The sequence below is a fragment of the Nothobranchius furzeri genome, chromosome 10 (genome assembly GCF_043380555.1).
Source record: "Nothobranchius furzeri strain GRZ-AD chromosome 10, NfurGRZ-RIMD1, whole genome shotgun sequence".
NCBI classification, from domain to species: Eukaryota; Metazoa; Chordata; class Actinopteri; order Cyprinodontiformes; family Nothobranchiidae; genus Nothobranchius; species Nothobranchius furzeri.
Window position 1 is genome coordinate 2,871,338 of NC_091750.1, and position 24,345 is coordinate 2,895,682.

The window sequence follows — 24,345 nt, forward strand, 5'->3', positions numbered from 1 at the left end:
TCATCATGAAACGTTCAGATCACTTACAACTTAAAACATTCTACCTTCCTGTAACGTTTCAGCCTGATTGGACCTTGTTTTCACACAAATGAACCCAGAATGATGTGAAATTGTGCTTCGTGCAACATATTTCTGGGTGCCATTTAAAAACCATAAGTGCTAATGACTCCATTCCTTTTTGTGGTTCTAGGGGCTGTTGATTGGAGTATACTAAAACAAACCTGATCTCTCTAGGACATTCAGAAGCCAAGTTATAAGCCCACAAATGTGTAACTGGACTACTTCTTTAAATTGACACCAGATCCGGTGACCTTTGGGACATGGTTTGACCCCCTAACGAAAGTGCGATCATCTTGAAACGTTCAGATCACTTACAACTCAATAGATTCTACCTTCTTGTAACGTTTCAGCCTGATTGGACCTTGTTTTCACACAAATGGACCCAGAATGATGTGAAATTGTGCTTCGTGCAACATAATTCTGGGTGCCATTTACAAACCATAAGTGCTAATGACTCCATTCCTTTTTGTGGTCGTAGGGGCTGTTGATTGGAGTGCATTAAAACAAACCTGATCTCTCTAGGACATTCAGAAGCCAAGTTATAAGCCCACAAATGTGTAACTGGACTACTTCTTTAAATTGACACCAGATCCGGTGACCTTTGGGACATGGTTTGACCCCCTTAGGAAAGTGCTATCATCATGAAACGTTCAGATCACTTACAACTCAATACATTCTACCTTCCTGTAACGTTTCAGCCTGATTGGACCTTGTTTTCACACAAATGAACCCAGAATGATGTGAAATTGTGCTTCGTGCAACATATTTCTGGGTGCCATTTAAAAACCATAAGTGCAAATGACTCCATTCCTTTTTGTGGTTCTAGGGGCTGTTGATTGGAGTATACTAAAACAAACCTGATCTCTCTAGGACATTCAGAAGCCAAGTTATAAGCCCACAAATGTGTAACTGGACTACTTCTTTAAATTGACACCAGATCCGGTGACCTTTGGGACATGGTTTGACCCCCTTACGAAAGTGCGATCATCTTGAAACGTTCAGATCACTTACATCTCAATAGATTCTACCTTCTTGTAACGTTTCAGCCTGATTGGACCTTGTTTTCACACAAATGGACCCAGAATGATGTGAAATTGTGCTTCGTGCAACATAATTCTGGGTGCCATTTACAAACCATAACTGCTAATGACTCCATTCCTTTTTGTGGTTGTAGGGGCTGTTGATTGGAGTACATTAAAACAAACCTGATCTCTCTAGGACATTCAGAAGCCAAGTTATAAGCCCACAAATGTGTAACTGGACTACTTCTTTAAATTGACACCACATCCGGTGACCTTTGGGACATGGTTTGACCCCCTTAGGAAAGTGCTATCATCATGAAACGTTCAGATCACTTACAACTCAATAGATTCTACCGTCCTGTAACGTTTCAGCCTGATTGGACCTTGTTTTCACACAAATGAACCCATAAAGATGTGAAATTGTGCTTCGTGCAACATAATTCTGGGTGCCATTTAAAAACCATAAGTGCTAATGACTCCATTCCTTTTTGTGGTTGTAGGGGCTGTTGATTGGAGTATACTAAAACAAACCTGATCTCTCTAGGACATTTAGAAGCCAAGTTATAAGCCCACAAATGTGTAACTGGACTACTTCTTTAAATTGACACCAGATCCGGTGACCTTTGGGACATGGTTTGACCCCCTTAGGAAAGTGCTATCATCATGAAATGTTCAGATCACTTGCAACTCAATAGATTCTACCTTCCTGCAACGTTTTAGCCTGATTGGACCTTGTTTTCACACAAATGAACCCAGAATGATGTGAAATTGTGCTTCGTGCAACATAATTCTGGGTGCCATTTAAAAACCATAAGTGCAAATGACTCCAATCCTTTTTGGGGTAATGGGGGCTGTTAATTGGAGTACTCTAAAACAAACCTGGCCTCTCTAGGATATTCAGAAGCCAAGTTATAAGCCCACAAAGGTGTAACTGGACTACTTCTTTAAAGTGACACCAGGCCCGGTGACCTTTGGGACATGGTTTGACCCCCTATAGGAATGTGTGATCATCTTGAAACGTTCAGATCACTTACAACTCAATAGATTCTACCTTCTTGTAACGTTTCACCCTGACTGGACCTTGTTTTCACACAAATGGACCCAGAATAATGTGAAAGTGTGCTTCGTGCAACATAATTCTGGGTGCCAATTACAAACCATAAGTGCTAATGACTCCATTCCTTTTTGTGGTCGTAGGGGCTGTTGATTGGAGTACATTAAAACAAACCTGATCTCTCTAGGACATTCAGAAGCCAAGTTATAAGCCCACAAATGTGTAACTGGACTACTTCTTTAAATTGACACCAGATCCGGTGACCTTTGGGACATGGTTTGACCCCCTTAGGAAAGTGCTATCATCATGAAACGTTCAGATCACTTACAACTCAAAACATTCTACCTTCCTGTAACGTTTCAGCCTGATTGGACCTTGTTTTCACACAAATGAACCCAGAATGATGTGAAATTGTGCTTCGTGCAACATATTTCTGGGTGCCATTTAAAAACCATAAGTGCTAATGACTCCATTCCTTTTTGTGGTTCTAGGGGCTGTTGATTTGAGTATACTAAAACAAACCTGATCTCTCTAGGACATTCAGAAGCCAAGTTATAAGCCCACAAATGTGTAACTGGACTACTTCTTTAAATTGACACCAGATCCGGTGACCTTTGGGACATGGTTTGACCCCCTAACGAAAGTGCGATCATCTTGAAACGTTCAGATCACTTACAACTCAATAGATTCTACCTTCTTGTAACGTTTCAGCCTGATTGGACCTTGTTTTCACACAAATGGACCCAGAATGATGTGAAATTGTGCTTCGTGCAACATAATTCTGGGTGCCATTTACAAACCATAACTGCTAATGACTCCATTCCTTTTTGTGGTTGTAGGGGCTGTTGATTGGAGTACATTAAAACAAACCTGATCTCTCTAGGACATTCAGAAGCCACGTTATAAGCCCACAAATGTGTAAGTGGACTACTTCTTTAAATTGACACCAGATCCGGTGACCTTTGGGACATGGTTTGACCCCCTTAGGAAAGCGCTATCATCATGGAACGTTCAGATCACTTACAACTCAATAGATTCTACCGTCCTGTAACGTTTCAGCCTGATTGGACCTTGTTTTCACACAAATGAACCCAGAAAGATGTGAAATTGTGCTTCGTGCAACATAATTCTGGGTGCCATTTAAAAACCATAAGTGCTAATGACTCCATTCCTTTTTGTGGTTGTAGGGGCTGTTGATTGGAGTATACTAAAACAAACCTGATCTCTCTAGGACATTCAGAAGCCAAGTTATAAGCCCACAAATGTGTAACTGGACTATTTCTTTAAATTGACACCAGATCCGGTGACCTTTGGGACATGGTTTGACCCCCTTAGGAAAGTGCTATCATCATGAAACGTTCAGATCACTTACAACTCAATAGATTCTACCTTCCTGCAACCTTTTAGCCTGATTGGACCTTGTTTTCACACAAATGAACCCAGAATGATGTGAAATTGTGCTTCGTGCAACATAATTCTGGGTGCCATTTAAAAACCATAAGTGCTAATGACTCCTTTCCTTTTTGTGGTTGTAGATGCTGTTGATTGGAGTATACTAAAACAAACCTGATCTCTCTAGGACATTCAGAAGCCAAGTTATAAGCCCACAAAGGTGTAACTGGACTACTTCTTTAAAGTGGCACCAGATCCGGTGACCATTGGGACATGGTTTGACCCCCTTAGGAAAGTGCTATCATCATGGAACGTTCAGATCACTTACAACTCAATAGATTCTACCATCCTGTAACGTTTCAGCCTGATTGGACCTTGTTTTCACACAAATGAACCCAGAATGATGTGAAATTGAGCTTCGTGCAACATAATTCTGGGTGCCATTTACAAACCATAAGTGCTAATGACTCCATTCCTTTTTGTGGTTGTAGGGGCTGTTGATTGGAGTACACTAAAACAAACCTGATCTCTCTAGGACATTCAGAAGCCAAGTTATAAGCCCACAAATGTGTAACTGGAATACTTCTTTAAATTGACACCAGATCCGGTGACCTTTGGGACATGGTTTGACCCCCTTAGGAAAGTGTTATCATCATGAAACGTTCAGATCACTTACAACTCAATAGATTCTACCTTCCTGCAACGTTTCAGCCTGATTGGACCTTGTTTTCACACAAATGAACCCAGAATGATGTGAAATTGTGCTTCGTGCAACATAATTCTGGGTGCCATTTAAAAACCATAAGTGCTAATGACTCCATTCCTTTTTGGGGTAATGAGGGCTGTTAATTGGAGTACTCTAAAACAAACCTGACCTCTCTAGGATATTCAGAAGCCAAGTTATAAGCCCACAAAGGTGTAACTGGACTACTTCTTTAAAGTGACACCAGGCCCGGTGACCTTTGGGACATGGTTTGACCACCTATAGGAATGTGCGATCATCTTGAAACGTTCAGATCACTTACAACTCAATAGATTCTACCTTCTTGTAACGTTTCAGCCTGATTGGACCTTGTTTTCACACAAATGGACCCAGAATGATGTGAAAGTGTGCTTCGTGCAACATAATTCTGGGTGCCATTTACAAACCATAAGTGCTAATGACTCCATTCCTTTTTGTGGTCGTAGGGGCTGTTGATTGGAGTACATTAAAACAAACCTGATCTCTCTAGGACATTCAGAAGCCAAGTTATAAGCCCACAAATGTGTAACTGGACTACTTCTTTAAATTGACACCAGATCCGGTGACCTTTGGGACATGGTTTGACCCCCTTAAGAAAGTGCTATCATCATGAAACATTCAGATCACTTACAACTCAATACATTCTACCTTCCTGTAACGTTTCAGCCTGATTGGACCTTGTTTTCACACAAATGAACCCAGAATGATGTGAAATTGTGCTTCGTGCAACATAATTCTGGATGCCATTTAAAAACCATAAGTGCTAATGACTCCATTCCTTTTTGTGGTTGTAGGGGCTGTTGATTGGAGTATACTAAAACAAACCTGATCTCTCTAGGACATTCAGAAGCCAAGTTATAAGCCCACAAATGTGTAACTGGACTACTTCTTTAAATTGACACCAGATCCGGTGACCTTTGGGACATGGATTGACCCCCTTAGGAAAGTGAGATCATCTTGAAACGTTCAGATCACTTACAACTCAATAGATTCTACCTTCTTGTAACGTTTCAGCCTGATTGGACCTTGTTTTCACACAAATGGACCCAGAATGATGTGAATTGTGCTTCGTGCAACATAATTCTGGGTGCCATTTACAAACCATAACTGCTAATGACTCCATTCCTTTTTGTGGTTGTAGGAGCTGTTGATTGGAGTATACTAAAACAAACCTGATCTCTCTAGGACATTCAGAAGCCAAGTTATAAGCCCACAAATGTGTAACTGGACTACTTCTTTAAATTGACACCAGATCCGGTGACCTTTGGGACATGGTTTGACCCCCTATAGGAAAGTGCGATCATCTTGAAACGTTCAGATCACTTACAACTCAATAGATTCTACCTTCTTGTAACGTTTCAGCCTGATTGGACCTTGTTTTCACACGAATGGACCCAGAATGATGTGAAATTGTGCTTTGTGCAACATAATTCTGGGTGCCATTTACAAACCATAACTGCTAATGACTCCATTCCTTTTTGTGGTTGTAGGGGCTGTTGATTGGAGTACACTAAAACAAACCTGATCTCTCTAGGACATTCAGAAGCCAAGTTATAAGCCCACAAATGTGTAACTGGACTACTTCTTTAAATTGACACCAGATCCGGTGACCTTTGGGACATGGTTTGACCCCCTTAGGAAACTGCTATCATAATGAAACGTTCAGATCACTTACAACTCAATAGATTCTACCTTCCTGTAACGTTTCAGCCTGATTGGACCTTGTTTTCACACAAATGGACCCAGAATGATGTGAAATTGTGCTTCGTGCAACATAATTCTGGGTGCCATTTAAAAACCATAAGTGCTAATGACTCCATTCCTTTTTGGGGTAATGGGGGCTGTTAATTTGAGTACTCTAAAACAAACCTGACCTCTCTAGGTCATTCAGAAGCCAAGTTATAAGCCCACAAATGTGTAACTGGACTACTTCTTTAAATTGACACCAGATCCGGTGACCTTTGGGACATGGTTTGACCCCCTTAGGAAAGTGCTATCATCATGGAACGTTCAGATCACTTACAACTCAATAGATTCTACCGTCCTGTAACGTTTCAGCCTGATTAGACCTTGTTTTCACACAAATGGACCCAGAAAGATGTGAAATTGTGCTTCGTGCAACATAATTCTGGGTGCCATTTAAAAACCATAAGTGCTAATGACTCCTTTCCTTTTTGTGGTTGTAGGGGCTGTTGATTGGAGTATACTAAAACAAACCTGATCTCTCTAGGACATTCAGAAGCCAAGTTATAAGCCCACAAAGGTGTAACTGGACTACTTCTTTAAAGTGGCACCAGGCCCGGTGACCTTTGGGACATGGTTTGACCACCTATAGGAATGTGCGATCATCTTGAAACGTTCAGATCACTTACAACTCAATAGATTCTACCTTCCTGTAACGTTTCAGCCTGATTAGACCTTGTTTTCACACAAATGGACCCAGAATGATGTGAAATTGTGCTTCGTGCAACATAATTCTGGGTGCCATTTACAAACCATAAGTGCTAATGACTCCATTCCTTTTTGTGGTTGTAGGGGCTGTTGATTGGAGTACATTAAACAAACCTGATCTCTCTAGGACATTCAGAAGCCAAGTTATAAGCCCACAAATGTGTAACTGGACTACTTCTTTAAATTGACACCAGATCCGGTGACCATTGGGACATGGTTTGACCCCCTTAGGAAAGTGCTATCATCATGGAACGTTCAGATCACTTACAACTCAATAGATTCTACCTTCCTGTAACGTTTCAGCCTGATTGGACCTTGTTTTCACACAAATGAACCCAGAATGATGTGAAATTGAGCTTCGTGCAACATAATTCTGGGTGCCATTTACAAACCATAAGTGCTAATGACTCCATTCCTTTTTGTGGTTGTAGGGGCTGTTGATTGGAGTACACTAAAACAAACCTGATCTCTCTAGGACATTCAGAAGCCAAGTTATAAGCCCACAAATGTGTAACTGGACTACTTCTTTAAATTGACACCAGATCCGGTGACCTTTGGGACATGGTTTGACCCCCTTAGGAAAGTGCTATCATCATGAAACATTCAGATCACTTACAACTCAATACATTCTACCTTCCTGTAACGTTTCAGCCTGATTGGACCTTGTTTTCACACAAATGGACCCAGAATGATGTGAATTGTGCTTCGTGCAACATAATTCTGGGTGCCATTTACAAACCATAACTGCTAATGACTCCATTCCTTTTTGTGGTTGTAGGAGCTGTTGATTGGAGTATACTAAAACAAACCTGATCTCTCTAGGACATTCAGAAGCCAAGTTATAAGCCCACAAATGTGTAACTGGACTACTTCTTTAAATTGACACCAGATCCGGTGACCTTTGGGACATGGTTTGACCCCCTATAGGAAAGTGCGATCATCTTGAAACGTTCAGATCACTTACAACTCAATAGATTCTACCTTCTTGTAACGTTTCAGCCTGATTGGACCTTGTTTTCACACGAATGGACCCAGAATGATGTGAAATTGTGCTTTGTGCAACATAATTCTGGGTGCCATTTACAAACCATAACTGCTAATGACTCCATTCCTTTTTGTGGTTGTAGGAGGCTGTTGATTGGAGTACACTAAAACAAACCTGATCTCTCTAGGACATTCAGAAGCCAAGTTATAAGCCCACAAATGTGTAACTGGACTACTTCTTTAAATTGACACCAGATCCGGTGACCTTTGGGACATGGTTTGACCCCCTTAGGAAAGTGCTATCATAATGAAACGTTCAGATCACTTACAACTCAATAGATTCTACCTTCCTGTAACGTTTCAGCCTGATTGGACCTTGTTTTCACACAAATGGACCCAGAATGATGTGAAATTGTGCTTCGTGCAACATAATTCTGGGTGCCATTTAAAAACCATAAGTGCTAATGACTCCATTCCTTTTTGGGGTAATGGGGGCTGTTAATTTGAGTACTCTAAAACAAACCTGACTTCTCTAGGTCATTCAGAAGCCAAGTTATAAGCCCACAAAGGTGTAACTGGACTACTTCTTTAAAGTGGCACCAGGCCCGGTGACCTTTGGGACATGGTTTGACCCCCTATAGGAATGTGCGATCATCTTGAAACGTTCAGATCACTTACAACTCAATAGATTCTACCTTCCTGTAACGTTTCAGCCTGATTGGACCTTGTTTTCACACAAATGGACCCAGAATGATGTGAAATTGTGCTTCGTGCAACATAATTCTGGGTGCCATTTACAAACCATAAGTGCTAATGACTCCATTCCTTTTTGTGGTTGTAGGGGCTGTTGATTGGAGTAGATTAAACAAACCTGATCTCTCTAGGACATTCAGAAGCCAAGTTATAAGCCCACAAATGTGTAACTGGACTACTTCTTTAAATTGACACCAGATCCGGTGACCTTTGGGACATGGCTTGACCCCCTTAGGAAAGTGTTATCATCACGAAACGTTCAGATCACTTACAACTCAATAGATTCTACCTTCCTGCAACGTTTCAGCCTGATTGGATTTTGTTTTCACACAAATGAACCCAGAATGATGTGAAATTGTGCTTCGTGCAACATAATTCTGGGTGCCATTTAAAAACCATAAGTGCTAATGACTCCATTCCTTTTTGGGGTAATGGGGGCTGTTAATTGGAGTACTCTAAAACAAACCTGACCTCTCTAGGATATTCAGAAGCCAAGTTATAAGCCCACAAAGGTGTAACTGGACTACTTCTTTAAAGTGACACCAGGCCCGGTGACCTTTGGGACATGGTTTGACCCCCTATAGGAATGTGCGATCATCTTGAAACGTTCAGATCACTTACAACTCAATAGATTCTACCTTCTTGTAACGTTTCAGCCTTATTGGACCTTGTTTTCACACAAATGGACCCAGAATGATGTGAAATTTTTCTTCGTGCAACATAATTCTGGGTGCCATTTACAAACCATAAGTGCTAATGACTCCATTCCTTTTTGTGGTCGTAGGGGCTGTTGATTGGAGTACATTAAAACAAACCTGATCTCTCTAGGACATTCAGAAGCCAAGTTATAAGCCCACAAATGTGTAACTGGACTACTTCTTTAAATTGACACCAGATCCGGTGACCTTTGGGACATGGTTTGACCCCCTTACGAAAGTGCGATCATCTTGAAACGTTCAGATCACTTACAACTCAATAGATTCTACCGTCCTGTAACGTTTCAGCCTGATTGGACCTTGTTTTCACACAAATGAACCAAGAATGATGTGAAATTGTGCTTCGTGCAACATAATTCTGGGTGCCATTTAAAAACCATAAGTGCTAATGACTCCATTCCTTTTTGTGGTTGTAGGGGCTGTTGATTGGAGTATACTAAAACAAACATGATCTCTCTAGGACATTCAGAAGCCAAGTTATAAGCCCACAAATGTGTAACTGGACTACTTCTTTAAATTGACACCAGATCTGGTGACCTTTGGGACATTGTTTGACCCCCTTAGGAAAGTGCTATCATCATGAAACGTTCAGATCACTTACAACTCAATAGATTCTACCTTCCTGCAACGTTTCAGCCTGATTGGACCTTGTTTTCACACAAATGAACCCAGAATGATGTGAAATTGTGCTTCGTGCAACATAATTCTGGGTGCCATTTAAAAACCATAAGTGCTAATGACTCTATTCCTTTTTGGGGTAATGGGTGCTGTTAATTGGAGTACTCTAAAACAAACCTGACCTCTCTAGGATATTCAGAAGCCAAGTTATAAGCCCAAAAAGGTGTAACTGGACTACTTCTTTAAAGTGACACCAGGCCCGGTGACCTTTGGGACATGGTTTGACCCCCTATAGGAATGTGCAATCATCTTGAAACGTTCAGATCACTTACAACTCAATAGATTCTACCTTCTTGTAACGTTTCAGCCTGATTGGACCTTGTTTTCACACAAATGGACCCAGAATGATGTGAAAGTGTGCTTCGTGCAACATAATTCTGGGTGCCATTTACAAACCATAAGTGCTAATGACTCCATTCCTTTTTGTGGTCGTAGGGGCTGTTGATTGGAGTACACTAAAACAAACCTGATCTCTCTAGCACATTCAGAAGCCAAGTTATAAGCCCACAAATTTGTAACTGGACTACTTCTTTAAATTGACACCAGATCCGGTGACGTTTGGGACATGGTTTGACCCCCTTAGGAAAGTGCTATCATCATGAAACATTCAGATCACTTACAACTCAATACATTCTACCTTCCTGTAACGTTTGAGCCTGATTGGACCTTGTTTTCATACAAAAGAACCCAGAATGATGTGAAATTGTGCTTCGTGCACCATAATTCTGGGTGCCATTTAAAAACCATCAGTGCTAATGACTCCATTCCTTTTTGTGGTCGTAGGGGCTGTTGATTGGAGTACACTAAAACAAACCTGATCTCTCTAGGACATTCAGAAGCCAAGTTATAAGCCCACAAATGTGTAACTGGACTACTTCTTTAAATTGACACCAGATCCGGTGACCTTTGGGACATGGTTTGACCCCCTTAAAAAAGTGCGATCATCTTGAAACATTCAGATCACTTACAACTCAATAGATTCTACCTTCTTGTAACGTTTCAGCCTGATTGGTCCTTGTTTTCACACAAATGAACCCAGAATGATGTGAAATTGTGCTTCGTGCAACATAATTCTGGGTGCCATTTAAAAACCATAAGTGCTAATAACTCCATTCCTTTTTGGGGTAATGGGGGCTGTTAATTGGAGTACTCTAAACCAACCCTGACCTCTCTAGGATATTCAGAAGCCAAGTTATAAGCCCACAAATGTGTAACTGGACTATTTCTTTAAAGTGACACCAGGCCCGGTGACCTTTGGGACATGGTTTGACCCCCTATAGGAATGTGCGATCATCATGAAACGTTCAGATCACTTACAACTCAATAGATTCTACCTTCTTGTAACGTTTCAGCCTGATCGGACCTTGTTTTCACCCAAATGGACCCAGAATTAAGTGAAATTGTGCTTCGTGCAACATAATTCTGGGTGCCATTTACAAACCATAAGTGCTAATGACTGCATTCCTTTTTGTGGTTGTAGGGGCTGTTGATTGGAGTACACTAAAACAAACCTGATCTCTCTAGGACATTCAGAAGTCAAGTTATAAGCCCACAAATGTGTAACTGGACTACTTCTTTAAATTGACACCAGATCCGGTGACCTTTGGGACATGGTTTGACCCCCTTAGGAAAGTGCTATCATCATGAAACGTTCAGATCAATTACAACTCAATAGATGCTACCTTCCTGTAACGTTTCAGCCTGATTGGACCTTGTTTTCACACAAATGAACCCAGAATGATGTGAAATTGTGCTTCGTGCAACATAATTCTGGGTGCCATTTAAAAACCATAAGTGCTAATGACTCCATTCCTTTTTGTGGTTGTAGGGGCTGTTGATTGGAGTACACTAAAACAAACCTGATCTCTCTAGGACATTCAGAAGTCAAGTTATAAGCCCACAAATGTGTAACTGGACTACTTCTTTAAATTGACACCAGATCCGGTGACCTTTGGGACATGGTTTGACCCCCTTAGGAAAGTGTTATCATCACGAAACGTTCAGATCACTTACAACTCAATAGATTCTACCTTCCTGCAACGTTTCAGCCTGATTGGATTTTGTTTTCACACAAATGAACCCAGAATGATGTGAAATTGTGCTTCGTGCAACATAATTCTGGGTGCCATTTAAAAACCATAAGTGCTAATGACTCCATTCCTTTTTGGGGTAATGGGGGCTGTTAATTGGAGTACTCTAAAACAAACCTGACCTCTCTAGGATATTCAGAAGCCAAGTTATAAGCCCACAAAGGTGTAACTGGACTACTTCTTTAAAGTGACACCAGGCCCGGTGACCTTTGGGACATGGTTTGACCCCCTATAGGAATGTGCGATCATCTTGAAACGTTCAGATCACTTACAACTCAATAGATTCTACCTTCTTGTAACGTTTCAGCCTTATTGGACCTTGTTTTCACACAAATGGACCCAGAATGATGTGAAATTGTGCTTCGTGCAACATAATTCTGGGTGCCATTTACAAACCATAAGTGCTAATGAGTCCATTCCTTTTTGTGGTCGTAGGGGCTGTTGATTGGAGTACATTAAAACAAACCTGATCTCTCTAGGACATTCAGAAGCCAAGTTATAAGCCCACAAATGTGTAACTGGACTACTTCTTTAAATTGACACCAGATCCGGTGACCTTTGGGACATGGTTTGACCCCCTTACGAAAGTGCTATCATCATGAAACGTTCAGATCCCTTACAACTCAATAGATTCTACCTTCCTGTAACGTTTCAGCCTGATTGGACCTTGTTTTCACACAAATGAACCAAGAATGATGTGAAATTGTGCTTCGTGCAACATAATTCTGGGTGCCATTTAAAAACCATAAGTGCTAATGACTCCATTCCTTTTTGTGGTTGCAGGGGCTGTTAATTGGAGTATACTAAAACAAACATGATCTCTCTAGGACATTCAGAAGCCAAGTTATAAGCCCACAAATGTGTAACTGGACTACTTCTTTAAATTGACACCAGATCTGGTGACCTTTGGGACATTGTTTGACCCCCTTAGGAAAGTGCTATCATCATGAAACGTTCAGATCACTTACAACTCAATAGATTCTACCTTCCTGCAACGTTTCAGCCTGATTGGACCTTGTTTTCACACAAATGGACCCAGAATGATGTGAAATTGTGCTTCGTGCAACATAATTCTGGGTGCCATTTAAAAACCATAAGTGCTAATGACTCTATTCCTTTTTGGGGTAATGGGTGCTGTTAATTGGAGTACTCTAAAACAAACCTGACCTCTCTAGGATATTCAGAAGCCAAGTTATAAGCCCAAAAGTTGTAACTGGACTACTTCTTTAAAGTGACACCAGGCCCGGTGACCTTTGGGACATGGTTTGACCCCCTATAGGAATGTGCAATCATCTTGAAACGTTCAGATCACTTACAACTCAATAGATTCTACCTTCTTGTAACGTTTCAGCCTGATTGGACCTTGTTTTCACACAAATGGACCCAGAATGATGTGAAAGTGTGCTTCGTGCAACATAATTCTGGGTGCCATTTACAAACCATAAGTGCTAATGACTCCATTCCTTTTTGTGGTCGTAGGGGCTGTTGATTGGAGTACACTAAAACAAACCTGATCTCTCTAGCACATTCAGAAGCCAAGTTATAAGCCCACAAATTTGTAACTGGACTACTTCTTTAAATTGACACCAGATCCGGTGACGTTTGGGACATGGTTTGACCCCCTTAGGAAAGTGCTATCATCATGAAACATTCAGATCACTTACAACTCAATACATTCTACCTTCCTGTAACGTTTGAGCCTGATTGGACCTTGTTTTCATACAAAAGAACCCAGAATGATGTGAAATTGTGCTTCGTGCACCATAATTCTGGGTGCCATTTAAAAACCATCAGTGCTAATGACTCCATTCCTTTTTGTGGTCGTAGGGGCTGTTGATTGGAGTACACTAAAACAAACCTGATCTCTCTAGGACATTCAGAAGCCAAGTTATAAGCCCACAAATGTGTAACTGGACTACTTCTTTAAATTGACACCAGATCCGGTGACCTTTGGGACATGGTTTGACCCCCTTAAAAAAGTGCGATCATCTTGAAACATTCAGATCACTTACAACTCAATAGATTCTACCTTCTTGTAACGTTTCAGCCTGATTGGTCCTTGTTTTCACACAAATGAACCCAGAATGATGTGAAATTGTGCTTCGTGCAACATAATTCTGGGTGCCATTTAAAAACCATAAGTGCTAATAACTCCATTCCTTTTTGGGGTAATGGGGGCTGTTAATTGGAGTACTCTAAACCAACCCTGACCTCTCTAGGATATTCAGAAGCCAAGTTATAAGCCCACAAATGTGTAACTGGACTATTTCTTTAAAGTGACACCAGGCCCGGTGACCTTTGGGACATGGTTTGACCCCCTATAGGAATGTGCGATCATCATGAAACGTTCAGATCACTTACAACTCAATAGATTCTACCTTCTTGTAACGTTTCAGCCTGATCGGACCTTGTTTTCACCCAAATGGACCCAGAATTAAGTGAAATTGTGCTTCGTGCAACATAATTCTGGGTGCCATTTACAAACCATAAGTGCTAATGACTGCATTCCTTTTTGTGGTTGTAGGGGCTGTTGATTGGAGTACACTAAAACAAACCTGATCTCTCTAGGACATTCAGAAGTCAAGTTATAAGCCCACAAATGTGTAACTGGACTACTTCTTTAAATTGACACCAGATCCGGTGACCTTTGGGACATGGTTTGACCCCCTTAGGAAAGTGCTATCATCATGAAACGTTCAGATCAATTACAACTCAATAGATGCTACCTTCCTGTAACGTTTCAGCCTGATTGGACCTTGTTTTCACACAAATGAACCCAGAATGATGTGAAATTGTGCTTCGTGCAACATAATTCTGGGTGCCATTTAAAAACCATAAGTGCTAATGACTCCATTCCTTTTTGTGGTTGTAGGGGCTGTTGATTGGAGTACACTAAAACAAACCTGATCTCTCTAGGACATTCAGAAGTCAAGTTATAAGCCCACAAATGTGTAACTGGACTACTTCATTAAATTGACACCAGATCCGGTGACCTTTGGGACATGGTTTGACCCCCTTAGGAAAGTGTTATCATCACGAAACGTTCAGATCACTTACAACTCAATAGATTCTACCTTCCTGCAACGTTTCAGCCTGATTGGATTTTGTTTTCACACAAATGAACCCAGAATGATGTGAAATTGTGCTTCGTGCAACATAATTCTGGGTGCCATTTAAAAACCATAAGTGCTAATGACTCCATTCCTTTTTGGGGTAATGGGGGCTGTTAATTGGAGTACTCTAAACCAACCCTGACCTCTCTAGGATATTCAGAAGCCAAGTTATAAGCCCACAAATGTGTAACTGGACTATTTCTTTAAAGTGACACCAGGCCCGGTGACCTTTGGGACATGGTTTGACCCCCTATAGGAATGTGCGATCATCATGAAACGTTCAGATCACTTACAACTCAATAGATTCTACCTTCTTGTAACGTTTCAGCCTGATCGGACCTTGTTTTCACCCAAATGGACCCAGAATTAAGTGAAATTGTGCTTCGTGCAACATAATTCTGGGTGCCATTTACAAACCATAAGTGCTAATGACTGCATTCCTTTTTGTGGTTGTAGGGGCTGTTGATTGGAGTACACTAAAACAAACCTGATCTCTCTAGGACATTCAGAAGTCAAGTTATAAGCCCACAAATGTGTAACTGGACTACTTCTTTAAATTGACACCAGATCCGGTGACCTTTGGGACATGGTTTGACCCCCTTAGGAAAGTGCTATCATCATGAAACGTTCAGATCAATTACAACTCAATAGATGCTACCTTCCTGTAACGTTTCAGCCTGATTGGACCTTGTTTTCACACAAATGAACCCAGAATGATGTGAAATTGTGCTTCGTGCAACATAATTCTGGGTGCCATTTAAAAACCATAAGTGCTAATGACTCCATTCCTTTTTGTGGTTGTAGGGGCTGTTGATTGGAGTACACTAAAACAAACCTGATCTCTCTAGGACATTCAGAAGTCAAGTTATAAGCCCACAAATGTGTAACTGGACTACTTCATTAAATTGACACCAGATCCGGTGACCTTTGGGACATGGTTTGACCCCCTTAGGAAAGTGTTATCATCACGAAACGTTCAGATCACTTACAACTCAATAGATTCTACCTTCCTGCAACGTTTCAGCCTGATTGGATTTTGTTTTCACACAAATGAACCCAGAATGATGTGAAATTGTGCTTCGTGCAACATAATTCTGGGTGCCATTTAAAAACCATAAGTGCTAATGACTCCATTCCTTTTTGGGGTAATGGGGGCTGTTAATTGGAGTACTCTAAAACAAACCTGACCTCTCTAGGATATTCAGAAGCCAAGTTATAAGCCCACAAAGGTGTAACTGGACTACTTCTTTAAAGTGACACCAGGCCCGGTGACCTTTGGGACATGGTTTGACCCCCTATAGGAATGTGCTATCATCATGAAACGTTCAGATCACTTACAACTCAATAGATTCTACCTTCTTGTAACGTTTCAGCCTGATTGGTCCTTGTTTTCACACAAATGAACCCAGAATGATGTGAAATTGTGCTTCGTGCAACATAATTCTGGGTGCCATTTAAAAACCATAAGTGCTAATAACTCCATTCCTTTTTGGGGTAATGGGGGCTGTTAATTGGAGTACTCTAAACCAACCCTGACCTCTCTAGGATATTCAGAAGCCAAGTTATAAGCCCACAAATGTGTAACTGGACTATTTCTTTAAAGTGACACCAGGCCCGGTGACCTTTGGGACATGGTTTGACCCCCTTAGGAAAGTGCTATCATCATGAAACATTCAGATCACTTACAACTCAATACATTCTACCTTCCTGTAACGTTTCAGCCTGATTGGACCTTGTTTTCACACAAATGAACCCAGAATGATGTGAAATTGTGCTTCGTGCAACATAATTCTGGGTGCCATTTAAAAACCATAAGTGCTAATGACTCCATTCCTTTTTGTGGTTGTAGGGGCTGTTGATTGGAGTATACTAAAACAAACCTGATCTCTCTAGGACATTCAGAAGCCAAGTTATAAGCCCACAAATGTGTAACTGGACTACTTCTTTAAATTGACACCAGATCCGGTGACCTTTGGGACATGGTTTGACCACCTTAGGAAAGTGCTATCATCATGAAACGTTCAGATCACTTACAACTCAATAGATTCTACCTTCCTGTAACGTTTCAGCCTGATTGGACCTTGTTTTCACACAAATGGACCCAGAATGATGTGAAATTGTGCTTCGTGCAACATAATTCTGGGTGCCATTTACAAACCATAAGTGCTAATGACTCCATTCCTTTTTGTGGTTGTAGGGGCTGTTGATTGGAGTACTCTGAAACAAACATGATCTCTCTAGGACATTCAGAAGCCAAGTTATAAGCCCACAAATGTGTAACTGGACTACTTCTTTAAATTGACACCAGATCCGGTGACCTTTGGGACATGGTTTGACCACCTTAGGAAAGTGCTATCATCATGAAACGTTCAGATCACTTACAACTCAATAGATTCTACCTTCCTGTAACGTTTCAGCCTGATTGGACCTTGTTTTCACACAAATGGACCCAGAATGATGTGAAATTGTGCTTCGTGCAACATAATTCTGGGTGCCATTTACAAACCATAAGTGCTAATGACTCCATTCCTTTTTGTGGTTGTAGGGGCTGTTGATTGGAGTACACTAAAACAAACCTGATCTCTCTAGGACATTCAGAAGCCAAGTTATAAGCCTACAAATGTGTAACTGGACTACTTCTTTAAATTGACACCAGATCCGGTGACCTTTGGGACATGGTTTGACCACCTTAGGAAAGTGCTATCATCATGAAACGTTCAGATCACTTACAACTCAATAGATTCTACCTTCCTGTAACGTTTCAGCCTGATTGGACCTTGTTTTCACACAAATGGACCCAGAATGATGTGAAATTGTGCTTCGTGCAACATAATTCTGGGTGCCATTTACAAACCATAAGTGCTAATGACTCCATTCCTTTTTGTGGTTGTAGGGGCTGTTGATTGGAGTACACTAAAACAAACCTGATCCCTCTAGGATATTCAGAAGCCAAGTTATAAGCCCACAAAGGTGTAACTGGACTACTTCTTTAAAGTGACACCAGGCCCGTGACCTTTGGGACATGGTTTGACCCACTATAGGAATGTGCGATCATCATGAAACGTTCAGATCACTTACAACTCAATAGATTCTACCTTCTTGTAATGTTTCAGCCTGATTGGACCTTGTTTTCACACAAATGGACCCAGAATGATGTGAAATTGTGCTTCGTGCAACATAATTCTGGGTGCCATTTACAAACCATAAGTGCTAATGACTCCATTCCTTTTTGTGGTTGTAGGGGCTGTTGATTGGAGTACTCTGAAACAAACCTGATCTCTCTAGGACATTCAGAAGCCAAGTTATAAGCCCATAAATGTGTAACTGGACTACTTCTTTAAATTGACACCAGATCCGGTGACCTTTGGGAAATGGTTTGACCACCTTAGGAAAGTGCTATCATCATGAAATGTTCAGATCACTTACAACTCAATAGATTCTACCTTCCTGTAACGTTTCAGCCTGATTGGACCTTGTTGTCACACAAATGGACCCAGAATGATGTGAAATTGTGCTTCGTGCAACATAATTCTGGGTGCCATTTACAAACCATAAGTGCTAATGACTCCATTCCTTTTTGTGGTTGTAGGGGCTGTTGATTGGAGTACACTAAAACAAACCTGATCTCTCTAGGACATTCAGAAGCCAAGTTATAAGCCTACAAATGTGTAACTGGACTACTTCTTTAAATTGTCACCAGATCCGGTGACCTTTGGGACATGGTTTGACCCCCTTAGGAAAGTGCTATCATCATGAAACGTTCAGGTTACTTACAACTCAATAGATTCTACCTTCCTGTAACGTTTCAGCCTGATTGGACCTTGTTTTCAAACAAATGAACCCAGAATGATGTGAAATTGTGCTTCGTGCAACATAATTCTGGGTGCCATTTAAAAACCATAAGTGCTAATGACTCCATTCCTTTTTGGGGTAATGGGGGCTGTTAATTGGAGTACTCTACAACAAACCTGACCTCTCTAGGATATTCAGAAGCCAAGTAATTGCCCACAAAGGTTTAACTGGACTACTTCTTTAAAGTGACACCAGGCCCGGTGACCTTTGGGACATGGTTTGACCCCCTATAGGAATGTGCGATCATCTTGAAACGTTCAGATCACTTACAACTCAATAGATTCTACCTTCCTGTAACGTTTCAGCCTGATTGGACCTTGTTTTCACACAAATGGACCCAGAATGATGTGAAATTTTGCTTCGTGCAACATAATTCTGGGTGCCATTTACAAACCATAAGTGCTAATGACTCCATTCCTTTTTGTGGTTGTAGGGGCTGTTGATCGGAGTATACTAAAACAAAACTGATCTCTCTAGGACATTCAGAAGTTAAGTTATAAGCCCACAAATGTGTAACTGGACTACTTCTTTAAACTGACACCAGATCCGGTGACCTTTGGGACATGGTTTGACCCCCTTAGGAAAGTGCTATCATCATGAAACGTTCAGATCACTTACAACTCAATAGATTCTACCATCCTGTAACGTTTCAGCCTGATTGGACCTTGTTTTCACACAAATGAACCCAGAATGATGTGAAATTGTGCTTCGTGCAACATATTTCTGGGTGCCATTTAAAAACCATAAGTGCTAATGACTCCATTCGTTTTTGTGGTCGTAAGGGCTGTTGATTGGAGTACATTAAAACAAACCTGATCTCTCTAGGACATTCAGAAGCCAAGTTATAAGCCCACAAATGTGTAACTGGACTACTACTTTAAATTGACACCAGATCTGGTGACCTTTGGGACATGGTTTGACCCCCTTAGGAAAGTGCTATCATCATGAAACGTTCGGATCCCTTACAACTCAATAGATTCTACCTTCCTGTAACGTTTCAGCCTGATTGGACCTTGTTTTCACACAAATGAACCCAGAATGATGTGAAATTGTGCTTCTTGCAACATAATTCTGGGTGCCATTTAAAAACCATAAGTGCTAATGACTCCATTCCTTTTTGTGGTTGTAGGGTCTGTTGTTTGGAGTATACTAAAACAAACCTGATCCCTCTTGGACATTCAGAAGCCAAGTTATAAGCCCACAAATGTGTAACTGGACTACTTCTTTAAATTGACACCAGATCAGGTGACCTTTGGGACATGGTTTGACCCCCTTAGGAAAGTGCTATCATCATGAAACGTTCATGTTACTTACAACTCAATAGATTCTACCTTCCTGTAACGTTTCAGCCTGATTGGACCTTGTTTTCAAACAAATGAACCCAGAATGATGTGAAATTGTGCTTCGTGCAACATAATTCTGGGTGCCATTTAAAAACCATAAGTGCTAATGACTCCATTCCTTTTTGGGGTAATGGGGGCTGTTAATTGGAGTACTCTACAACAAACCTGACCTCTCTAGGATATTCAGAAGCCAAGTAATTGCCCACAAAGGTTTAACTGGACTACTTCTTTAAAGTGACACCAGGCCCGGTGACCTTTGGGACATGGTTTGACCCCCTATAGGAATGTGCGATCATCTTGAAACGTTCAGATCACTTACAACTCAATAGATTCTACCTTCCTGTAACGTTTCAGCCTGATTGGACCTTGTTTTCAAACAAATGAACCCAGAATGATGTGAAATTGTGCTTCGTGCAACATAATTCTGGGTGCCATTTAAAAACCATAAGTGCTAATGACTCCATTCCTTTTTGGGGTAATGGGGGCTGTTAATTGGAGTACTCTACAACAAACCTGACCTCTCTAGGATATTCAGAAGCCAAGTAATTGCCCACAAAGGTTTAACTGGACTACTTCTTTAAAGTGACACCAGGCCCGGTGACCTTTGGGACATGGTTTGACCCCCTATAGGAATGTGCGATCATCTTGAAACGTTCAGATCACTTACAACTCAATAGATTCTACCTTCCTGTAACGTTTCAGCCTGATTGGACCTTGTTTTCACACAAATGGACCCAGAATGATGTGAAATTTTGCTTCGTGCAACATAATTCTGGGTGCCATTTACAAACCATAAGTGCTAATGACTCCATTCCTTTTTGTGGTTGTAGGGGCTGTTGATCGGAGTATATTAAAACAAACCTGATCTCTCTAGGACATTCAGAAGTTAAGTTATAAGCCCACAAATGTGTAACTGGACTACTTCTTTAAACTGACACCAGATCCGGTGACCTTTGGGACATGGTTTGACCCCCTTAGGAAAGTGCTATCATCATGAAACGTTCAGATCACTTACAACTCAATAGATTCTACCATCCTGTAATGTTTCAGCCTGATTGGACCTTGTTTTCACACAAATGAACCCAGAATGATGTGAAATTGTGCTTCGTGCAACATAATTCTTGGTGCCATTTACAAACCATAAGTGCTAATGACTCCATTCCTTTTTGTGGTTGTAGGGGCTGTTAATTGGAGTACACTAAAACAAACCTAACCTCGCTAGGACATTCAGAAGCCAAGTTATAAGCCCACAAAGGTGTAATTGGACTACTTCTTTAAAGTGACACCAGGCCCGGTGACCTTTGGGACATGGTTTGACCCCTTATAGGAATGTGCGATCATCTTGAAACGTTCAGATCACTTACAACTCAATAGATTCTACCTTCCTGTAACGTTTCAGCCTGATTGGACCTTGTTTTCACACAAATGGACCCAGAATGATGTGAAATTTTGCTTCGTGCAACATAATTCTGGGTGCCATTTACAAACCATAAGTGCTAATGACTCCATTCCTTTTTGTGGTTGTAGGGGCTGTTGATTGGAGTACACTAAAACAAACCTGATCTCTCTAGGACATTCAGAAGCCAAGTTATAAGCCCACAAATGTGTAACTGGACTACTTTCATTAAATTGACACCAGATCCTTTGACCTTTGGGACATGGTTTGACCCCCTTAGTAATGTGTGATCATCATGAAACGTTCAGATCACTTACAACTCAATAGATTCTACCTTCCTTTAACGTTTCAGCCTGATTGGACCTTGTTTTCACACAAATGAACCCAGAATGATGTGAAATTGTGCTTTGTGCAACATAATTCTGGGTGCCATTTAAAAACCATAAGTGCTAATGACTCCATTCCTTTTGTTGTTGTAGGGGCTGTTGATTGGAGTGCACTAAAACAAACTTGATCCCTCTAGGATATTCAGAAGCCAAGTTATAAGCCCACAAAGGTGTAACTGGACTACTTCTTTAAAGTGACACCAGGCCCGTGACCTTTGGGACATGGTTTGACCTACTATAGGAATGTGCGATCATCATGAAACGTTCACCTCACTTACAACTCAATAGATTCTACCTTCTTGTAATGTTTCAGCCTGATTGGACCTTGTTTTCACACAAATGGACCCAGAATGATGTGAAATTGTGCTTCGTGCAACATAATTCTGGGTGCCATTTACAAACCATAAGTGCTAATGACTCCATTCCTTTTTGTGGTTGTAGGGGCTGTTGATTGGAGTACTCTGAAACAAACCTGATCTCTCTAGGACATTCAGAAGCCAAGTTATAAGCCCACAAATGTGTATCTGGACTACTTCTTTAAATTGACACCAGATCCGGTGACATTTGGGACATGGTTTGACCCCCTTAGGAAAGTGCTATCATCATGAAACGTTCAGATCCCTTACAACTCAATAGATTCTACCTTCCTGCAACGTTTCAGCCTGATTAGACCTTGTTTTCATACAAATGGACCCAGAATGATGTGAAATTGTGCTTCGTGCAACATATTTCTGGGTGCCATTTAAAAACCATAAGTGCTAATGACTCCATTCGTTTTTGTGGTCGTAAGGGCTGTTGATTGGAGTACATTAAAACAAACCTGATCTCTCTAGGACATTCAGAAGCCAAGTTATAAGCCCACAAATGTGTAACTGGACTACTACTTTAAATTGACACCAGATCTGGTGACATTTGGGACATGGTTTGACCCCCTTAGGAAAGTGCTATCATCATGAAACGTTCGGATCCCTTACAACTCAATAGATTCTACCTTCCTGTAACGTTTCAGCCTGATTGGACCTTGTTTTCACACAAATGAACCCAGAATGATGTGAAATTGTGCTTCGTGCAACATAATTCTGGGTGCCATTTAAAAACCATAAGTGCTAATGACTCCATTCCTTTTTGTGGTTGTAGGGGCTGTTGTTTGGAGTATACTAAAACAAACCTGATCCCTCTAGGACATTCAGAAGCCAAGTTATAAGCCCACAAATGTGTAACTGGACTACTTCTTTAAATTGACACCAGATCCGGTGACCTTTGGGACATGGTTTAACCCCTTTAGGAAATTGCGATCATCTTGAAACGTTCAGATCACTTACAACTCAATAGATTCTACCTTCTTGTAACGTTTCAGCCTGATTGGACCTTGTTTTCACACAAATGGACCCAGAATGATGTGAAATTGTGCTTCGTGCAACATAATTCTGGGTGCCATTTACAAACCATAAGTGCTAATGACTCCATTCCTTTTTGTGGTTGTGGGGGCTGTTGATTGGAGTACACTAAAACAAACCTGATCTCTCTAGGACATTCAGAAGCCAAGTGTAAGGTTATGAAGTTCATTGTTTTCAACTCCACACAGCTGCCCCCTGTGCACAATAACACCCGTGTAGAAAAACCAAGGTCGGGTGTTCCTCAGACTGTTTACATTCCAGGAGAAGAGTCCGAAGGAGTAGAAGAAGCTTTACTTAATCAAAGTACTTTATTTGTGATTAAAATTATTAAGCAAAACAGATGTTGATCAATAATAATCAAGTGAATGATCTGTGAAATAAATATGTCATGAGTTATGTTTAATGAAAACAGGACTATTACACAGACAGACTGATTCTCATCTCCATTGAAACGCATGACACATTGTTCCAACCAATCAGAGCTTCGGCTGCCGCAGGAGAATCTGGCTTGTTGACTTAAAGTATCCAATCCACTTTACTAAAACTTTCAACAATTCAGAGATATAAAACAAGGCAACGCCATTTTAAAGAGAGTTCCATTTTGACTTCAGTTCTAGTCACCGTCATCCTAAAGATAAGCACAAACTGGCCAGATGTGTTTTCTTCTTTAAACTAAGAACTGTGAAGCTGGAGATTTTCGTCGTTTAACAACCAGACGACATCCTTTTCAAAATAAGAGCACCTGCTGACGCGCCGCCGAACAGTACCGGGGTCGACCCTCCAGACGGTCTTTGAAACGTTGTGACCGCTGCACCGACAGCTCCAGCGTACATCCGAGGTTCTTGGACCTGGCATTTCCTGATCTACCTGGGAGACCCCCCACTGGGTACGTACACGGCAAAATAGCGGCTCCAGT